Raw genomic sequence first — 8,878 nt, 5'->3', positions numbered from 1 at the left:
ATCTCTTGTCTTCATGTAAACGTTAACCCCAACCAATGGGACATGTCCACCCATGCTTACTGTTTTGTCTGTGGTTTACCATATCATTTCTTGCATCTTGAGATTTCCTATTATTCTTTGGAACCTAGTTTTGTATTAAATAATTCTCTGTACTGTAATAGGAGATTCTCCAGTGTCTCCATCCTTCCTGTTCTGGGAATCAGTTGATATTGCTTTTATACTATTAAAAATTCTTTGTATCACACAACTCTAAGGAACTAATGTAACTGAATGGAAAAGTCTTTTAAAATTTGGGGAAATCTGATAGAAAGTTATCATAATTATATTTTATAGAGAAAGTAGTGGCTTTCCCATGTAGCAGAACAGCCTGGGAACTTGTTAAAAACAAACATTGTTAAAAATATAAATTTCTGGGCTTTGCCTTGGGTTTTAGCAGGTTGAGTGGGATCTGAGAATTTTTCTAACAAGATTCCTGGGGATTCTTATAGTGTTTATTCTGGGGCCACACCTTGAGAACCATTTATATAAAGGGACCACTATATTTTTTTGGCACCTTTTGGCATCCTTGCATTGAGGAAAGTTGATTTTAAGCTTATTTTATACATGACCAGTCTACTGAGGAAATCAGTTAGGTGATTTTGCAAGGTTTGTACTAACAAGTTAGAATTGGAGACCATTAGGATTTCCTTATTTGGTTTTGGTAAACATTTAATTAATATTAAATAATAACAAGATTTAAAACATTTTTAACAGACAAGTGCTTTTTTCTCCCTTGGGAATTATATCTTTGATTCTATGTCTCTTAAAAATGACTATTTCAAATGACTATTGGCTGGTCTTAATAATATTAACATAGGATGTATAAAATGAGTACCATATTAAAATAGGATGCATAAAATGTAAACATTATCAGAAAACAAACTGAAGTACTACCTTCATTTAATAGAGATAATAAGCAGAGAAACAGTGTGGTCTAGCCAAACTAACTCAATCATAAAAGGAAGGGCTGGACACAAATAACATGCTAAGCAAATCCTTATTATCAACTGCTGACTTTTCCCAGTGAATCTCTGTGGCAGGTGCAGAATCACCTAGGCCTTACTATTCAGAGTGGCCTGAGGACTAGTTGAATAGGCCTCACCTGTGAAGCTCCTGAACTGCAGAATCCACAGCCCAGACCTACTGAATCTGAATCATAGTAAGGTCTTCTGTTGGCTGAAATCTATGTTAAAGTCTGAGAGTTCTGAAATTCTACATTTCTAAGATGCTCTTAGGTGATATTGACGCTGCTTTGAGGGTCCACTTATTCACATTTTAACTATCTGAACCCTGCTTCCCTCTCTACTCATTAAAATAAATAGTATTTTTGAAAAATGCTAACTTTGCTAAGTAGTCTAATAGTTATGCAATTCAGTAATGATTTATGGAAACTGGTAATATGATTCTGAAGAAAGGGAAATAAAGACAATACAGCCACAGCTCCCAAAGGAAAATCAGTTTGGTAGACAATGGTATAGAACAATAGGAATTTTGTCAGATTGCTGAGAGCCCCAAAGAGCAACATCAATCAGCCTAAATATAAATAGCCAAATATAATTATAACAAAGGCAGCCCAGAAATCAAAGTCTATGAAACTATCCTTCATTGGGAAGAATATAAAGCCATAGAAAACAGACAAGATTATATGGTATTTAGACGGAACTCATCACATTACATTGAATAGGTAATGTAATTTATTAAAAAACTCCATAGTCACTATTTTGATCCAGAGTATTTTATATATTAAGCTACATATAGAAGAAATTACTGTGAAAGTCACACACATTTTATTTGAATGTGTGTATGAGTCGAAATGTCTTGAAGTTTTTCCAGTTTCAAATATAGGAGGACACTTTTTAAGGTTTAACTACTGTACCTCAGTGCCAATTCATACCACTAAAAAGGAAGGAAACATACTGACTCCCTTGGTTTGAGCATAAATGTCAAAAATCTTTTAGTCTGAGTAGCTTGCATTGTGATAAAGCATATTCCTAGTGGAAGTATAACCACATATGCTGGATTAAGATTGGATTAAACCTGGATTCCTGTTCATAAAGGCAAGGTTATCATTCATTCATTCATTTACCAGTGCTTTTTAAAAAAACTTGAAGGGGGCCCGAGATTTAGCTCAGTGTTGCCCCTGCCTGCCTTGCAAGTGGAAGGTCCTGAGTTTGATCCCCGGTACCAAAAAAACCAACCAACCAAACAAACAATAAAGCTTGAAGTATCTAGGCTAAATTTGTAATGAAATAGATTTCCTGTTGACTCCAGACTCTCTTTTTGTTTTGTTTTCATGAGAGGAAACATTCTTACCTATCTTCTTTCAGCTTTCTTGGTTTCTTTCCAATGATGAATTGGAGGCTCATTAACAGGACAGTATTCCTACCTAAGAAGCCAGTAGATTAATTTTTCTATGTGTTGGTTTAACAACAGATCAATTTCTCATTAAGGAGGAAGTCTGTGAATATTGTTTATTGGAAGGAGATACTTCCATCCCTATTTCAAGCACATTCAAATTTCTGTGAAATCTAGTTATTTGGGTCAAATCTATGGATCTATCTGTTTTTCAAAATATTTTTTTCTTTCATTTAACCATCCATTCAACTAGTGGCTGCCAAGTGCTTTTTAGCCATCAGGACCTATGCTCAATGGTGCAATATAAATACAAATATATTTCAGCCTTTGGATTCAAGGATTTTTCAATCTAGTGGGGGAGACAAATATTAAAGCAACAATTACAAGGTGGCAAGACACATGCCATAGCACAGGTGCATATGAGCCCCTATTCCTTACTGGTTAGTGTGATAACTCACTAGTTATCAAGTTTTTGATTAGCTAGTGTCTAGCTCTAGGCTGCTTGGGTTTAAATCGTTTCCATGCTGCTTAGAAATTGTGTGGCTGTGGACAAATTAGGTGACCAGTCTATGTTTCAATTTCATCATTGGTAAAATGGAGATAATAATTGTACTTCTTACCTAAAGTTGATGCCAAGATCAAGCAAGTTACTATATGTAAAGCACTGGAATCAGTAACTTTTAGCAGTATTTACAAACACTATGTAAATGTTAATTTAATTATCACCCCTTATTTGCAAAGAGAACTTAATATTACAGTGAGTAATAGGCTCCAAAAATAATCCCTTGGGAGCAGGAGGAAATACTAGAAACACTAGAAATAGAATTCCTACTTATTTTCTTATTCTCTTTCAATTTGAATTTTTGTGTATCTTACAGTGCATCCAATATATGAATGGGGAAGTACGTATACATAGTTTGTTAATGAATAATTAATGAACATATATGTAGATATTGGGATAAAAGGTAATTTTTTAAATTGGCAAACAACTCAAGGAAAAGCTTAAAGATGACTGTATTACAGAAATATATCACCCCTCTGTCCACAGAAGGCACTCGTAACGTGTAATCTACAAGCACCCTTGCGTATATTATCCCAAGTGCCAAGAAGACACAATGTAGTGATATATTTTATCTGTTTCTGATTCTTACCACATCCTAATGGACCGAACTGAGTAGCGAGGATATATAGGCATTCTAGAGTCAATAACTTGAGAAGTTAATCCTACCTTTTCCCCTTGAGGCATTTGATAGGCTTTGTAAGGCCTCAGAGAAGTTGGCTAGTATTTTGCTAGTCTATGTTCCCATCACGTATACTCAGTGATAGAATGGCAGTGACACATAAAATATAAAAATCCATTGGGATATAAATTGGCTATATCAATGCCAACATTTTCTTCAGTGTGATGACTAATGAATGAGCTTTTTTTGGTGTTTACTCTTCTGAAACTTGGAAAACTCTCTGAAAGAAGCATATGAAAATATTTACCATAGAAAGCAATCTGGCCTCTCCTGTCTGCATGAGTTCATTTGAGATTTTGTGTAAAAGAAGCTGAAGATGCTAACAAAACAACAGCTGCTTTACTATAAATTAGTAAAACAAGCTTCTTGTGCCAGATTATGCTGAAGTTTATTTAAAGCGATTTACAAGTTCATGAAGGATTTTTAGCGCATTCATACTTTATATAGCTTTTGAGACATTTAGGAAAGGCCTAGGATTAGATAGGAGTTGCTCCCTTTCTCCTTGCTCAGAATTTGAAGATTAATTTATATAAACAAAAAGAAATCCATGTTTACTAGAAATTCCATAAGCTCACTACATATTTAATTGGGGTTCCCCAAGAACCTGCTCATTAAAGAGCAAAGACTATCAGCTCAAAAGAGAGAGTAGTCATAAACTTCTCATTGACTAGAAAAATAACACAGAGAAGGTGGTGGTAATGAGCAGGAAACTTAGGGATATACAAATTATTAGGTTTTGAAATTCTGTCCTTAGTTTAACAAACTGCCCACTCTTTTAACCAAAGCTCATTTTTCAAAATTGAGTTATTATGTCCTTTGTTTTTGTTTTGCATCTTGTAATTTTTTTTTTTTTTTTTTGGTACCGGGGATCGAACTTGGGACCTTGCACTTATGAGGCAAGTGGCAGCACCACTGAGCTAAATCTCTGGCCCTATATCTTGTGATTTTTTTAAGAGACAAAATCCAAAGAAACTGTTTTAACAGAGTCTGCTCTGTACTGGGAGCTGACGGAGTCCTGCCTTGGGCAAGTCATTACCTTCTTCTTCAGTTTCTCTATACAGAAAAGAAGCGTAATAGTGCCTATCTTAAAAGCTTACTGTGTAAGTTCATTAGCTAATGTTGTTGAAGCATTTTAAAAGATGAAATGTACTGAATATCATTCCTTGTGGTATTTACGTAATTTGGGTCATATACACGTACTTAATTTTTAAAATGAGAATAAAGAAACTAAGTTTCTCTTCTTTTGATTGTGTATGCATCAATGTGATTTGGCCTTTTAAGAAGTACAAATATTGTAAAATGCAGGTTAATTTGTTCATGGAGTATGCCTTACCTCATGTATGTAATTGACAGATTATTTCTACATTGTATACATATGTGTCTGCATATATGTATATATATATATAAAATATGCTCATAATAATCACTTGTAAGTGTTGTGAAGTGTGAAGAGGACTAGTTTGGCTTCTTATGTCTTTCCCATTTAAAAATTTTTAAAGATGTGTGTATTTCCTCTCCTTCAACAAAACAAAAGAATGTTGAGAGCATGAATCCAAAATGCTACTTTCCTTATGTGGGTATTTAGATATTTTCTGATTTAGTGAATTTCATTCTTTTAATGTGAAGACTGTTTTAAAAAGAATTTTAGAGCTGCAAACACTCTAGGCATAGCTTATTGATTATTAATGAAATACGTTTGTTGAGCATCTTCTGTGTACCAGTCATGGGATAAATAAACTAAATCAGTAGCTCTCAAAGTGTGGTCTCCTCAGACCATCAACATCACCTGGAACTTGCTAGAGAGGGAAATTCTCGGATTCCATTGACTGATGAGAAGCACTGGGAATGAGGTTCAAAAATCTGTTTGAACCAGGTGATGCTGATGCAGGCTAAAGCCTAAGAACACTGCTCTGGAGAATACAAGTTGTATTAGAGTGTTTGTAACTTGTAAATTGTCCACACCTGTTCTTGTCTCCATTTGGACTGTCATGTTCTGTCAGTGCACATCGTGTACATGCATCTGTCTACTAATTAATTACAGTCTCTAGTTTTCAAGGTTTAGTTTGAAAAATACTATATGTTATACCTTCTTGAACCTCCTCTCCATAAGCAGGGGTAGGTCTTGCAGTTGTTCTGGGAGTGGCAGTTTGTCTCACCTGAATTCAACTTTTCTTGGATTCATGATAGGTTCCAAGCTTTAGGGGTTAGCATAAGGCCCACACCTGAGGAGATGGGTATTTAACAAAAGTAAAAGGAGCAGCCCAACATGTGAAAGTGGCACAATGGAGAGTGGAAGCAGCAGGAGCAGCTCTTGGTTTATCTCCACACTTCTGGCTCTGGGTCTTTGGTTCATGCACTTTAGTGGGGTGGAGCCATTGGACTGTCCCACTCAGATTCTTCCCTCTCGTCTGGTTCAGATATTTTCTTCCAGGCAACATGGCTTTACCTTCACGTGTAAAGGTAAGTGGCTAGAGGTTTGGTTGCTGCCAGGGAGGGAATGATCCAGGAGCTGCTTGGTAGCATTCTGTGAGGGCTATTAGGGGTGTGGAGTGTAAGTAATCACAGATGTTTGGGTCCCTTGGGGGATAGAGCAAGCAGTTAGAGGCAGCAAATGCCCAGCTGGTCTGGTAGAAAAGGAATCTGTTTCCTGGTTTTATCTCTGCAGATCTGGCAGGTAGGATGTCCTAATGTTCTGTGTTCTAAGCATGGAGCACACAGCTGGGCAACTAGAGTGAGTTAGAAGACATGATAGGGTAAGTGGGTTGTCCTAGATCATGGTGACTGGGGAGGTTGTCAGCCCTTAAACTGTCATTCATGGAATTCCACTGGTGGGGTGATGGGTGGAGAAGAAACTTGCTCCTGATTGCTGTGATATCTAGAGCTGGATTGTTTGTTGGGTGGGTGAACACAGTTGAGTTTGCTAAGTTACTGTCCGTCCTGCAAGGCTGATTAGGTGGGGAGTAAAGTTGGGCGGGAGGTTGTGTATAGTAAGCTTCCTCTGTGGGACTCTGTGACAACAGCCTCCTGAACCTTCCCCTCTTCTTTCCCCACAGGCACCCAGTTCCTACAATATTACTGGCTTCTCTATTTTGAAGCAGCTCCCTTCTTGGGGACTTCCTTGATACAGCTATGGGCCTGGATGCCAAATGCCCCCCATGCTACTGAGCTTTTACTAGAGTTCCAGCAAAGGGGTTCCCAAAGATTCCTCCTGGGCTCTTTCCCCATTATCTCCTCATCCTATCAGTCAGAGAGAGGGTCATTATTGGATATCTACTGCATACTAACATACTGGATGGAGGTGGTGCCTGCCATCATGGCAGAAGAAAAGATTCCACCCGTTGAAGCTGCTGAAGCCAGCCTAAATGAGTGTGACAGCACTCACAAGCGAGATGTAGTATTGCTATACATATCCCCATTCAATACACAACCATCCCTGTTTCACCTGCCTTATATTCAGGCACCTTTTATCCCTAATGTGGAGGAGGTGATTCTGGGCCTGAATCACCAGTGGATAGGCCATGGCCTCGCTCATTTTCCGGTTGAGAAGCTCTGTCTGTAGTCTGCAGGATCACCAGGTGAACCTTCACAGAGCTGCCTGGATCTTCACCTTCTCTTACTGTCAAGGGACCTGCCTGGCCCTGAATAATGAGCTTTTACACTCCCACTTTGAGTGTTATACGGTAAGATATAAACCCTTTTCCCCTTCTGGGGTTATATTGGGTTAGCACTAAGTGCTCAACTCTCCAGGCCTGTCTCTGTTTAAGACAAAGAAGCTATTGAAGGTGGTGCTAAGACAATGTAGCACTAATGTAGCATGTCACATCTTCCCCTCATTGTGACCTTATCTCTTATCTTTGTTTATAAGAAAAATATTAGTTTCCTAAAAAAATTTCTGTAGCAGCCCTGATCCAGAGACTTTTCCTCATGCTTTCTTTTTTTTTCCTTTCCTGCCTACCGCTGCCAAATCTACTGTTGTTTTAAAGTATGGGGCTATAGCTGTAATAGTATTCAACCTCTGTCCTTTGTTCCTGCAGAGGGAGGAACCTACTAGTACCAGTCTCTTCCAAGTCTGTGGTTCCATCAAGACCAGGCTTCTCCCCATGATGGTCCAGGATGATGAACCCAAGATGAGTGTGCATTTAATGAACATAACCCTGATAGAAAAGTGTGGCTGCTCCTGAGATAGCAATGAACAGCTTCTGGGGCCCACACCCGCTCAAGTCTTTCATGAGGCACTGGGATTGGTCCTCATAATGATTAGAGCTCTGTGGAGGGTGAATGATTTGGCTTCTATTTATCAAAGCACAGTAAGAAGGATGGAGTTATGGGGACCACCCCTCCTTGGACCCTTCTCTCTGAGGTGGGCAAAGTCCCTCTACCGATGTTTTCAGACATTTCTATCCTTGGTGGTGGGGGTGGTGAACTGGACCTGGCCCAGTGGGTATCCAGATGTCTGAATATAGTTCTGTCCTGGGGTGTGTATGTAGGCTGGGCTTAGTGCTCCTTTGATATGGAAAGAGGAGCTGGGATGGATGTGTTTGCCCTTTGGGTGGGGCTAAAACTGTCCTGGCTAAATTGGGTTGTGTTTTGGATCCTTCCAGGATATCCTGCCACTGTTCTCTGAACCACAGGCCTGGGGCTCTTAGAGGGTGGCTTAGGCCTTGGAATGTCGGTCAGTTCCTCTCCATTGAGCATCCCTGGCTCTTAGGAGTGAATGAGGGCTCTTTCCAAGGGAGAGTGTTGTCACAGGCTAGTCATGGTGTAGGGCACCAAGGCCCTCCTACTTGGTGAGTGACAGATGAGAGTCTGCGAACTTCTAGGAGCAGAGAAGGTCATTTGAAACGGATCCTTTGTAGAGGAAGCCTTCGGCCTCATGAAAGGATTGTTTCTTACTGTTTAAGGAACTTCCTGCCTAATAACACTGACAATAATATTTGCTATTTTATTATCTTCAATAAAATTACACTGCCCCTGTTGGTCTTTTCTGCTGGATCTTTCTCTATTAATGTCCTTGAGCCTCTGAAACCAAATAAGTGAATGTATGTTTAGTTTTAAGTCTTACTGACATATATCAGGGGGAAAGGTAAGTTGAATGCTTTTCGAAACAAAAGTTTGATCATTTTAGTGTCACTCAGGATGACTTCTTGGTTGAGATTCTAAAACCCTGCTACAGAATAAGATGCAGGCAAATATTCCAGTGTGGGTTTTAAGGCTAAAATTGTTAGATTTTGGTGCAGAAGAGA

The 8,878-nt window shown here is 38.8% G+C and overlaps 1 pseudogene; it reads left to right on the top strand.

The window, feature by feature from the left end:
- Nucleotides 1-6,056: 6,056 nt before the first annotated feature.
- Nucleotides 6,057-8,475, top strand: LOC147824572 (uncharacterized; annotated as a pseudogene).
- The last annotated feature ends 403 nt before the right edge of the window (nucleotides 8,476-8,878 follow it).

This window comes from Heterocephalus glaber, unplaced genomic scaffold (genome assembly GCF_053883595.1).
Source record: "Heterocephalus glaber isolate CG9 unplaced genomic scaffold, H.glaber_assembly_v1.0 deba00001538, whole genome shotgun sequence".
Taxonomy (NCBI): Eukaryota; Metazoa; Chordata; class Mammalia; order Rodentia; family Bathyergidae; genus Heterocephalus; species Heterocephalus glaber.
This window is presented reverse-complemented; position numbering and strand designations above follow the sequence as displayed.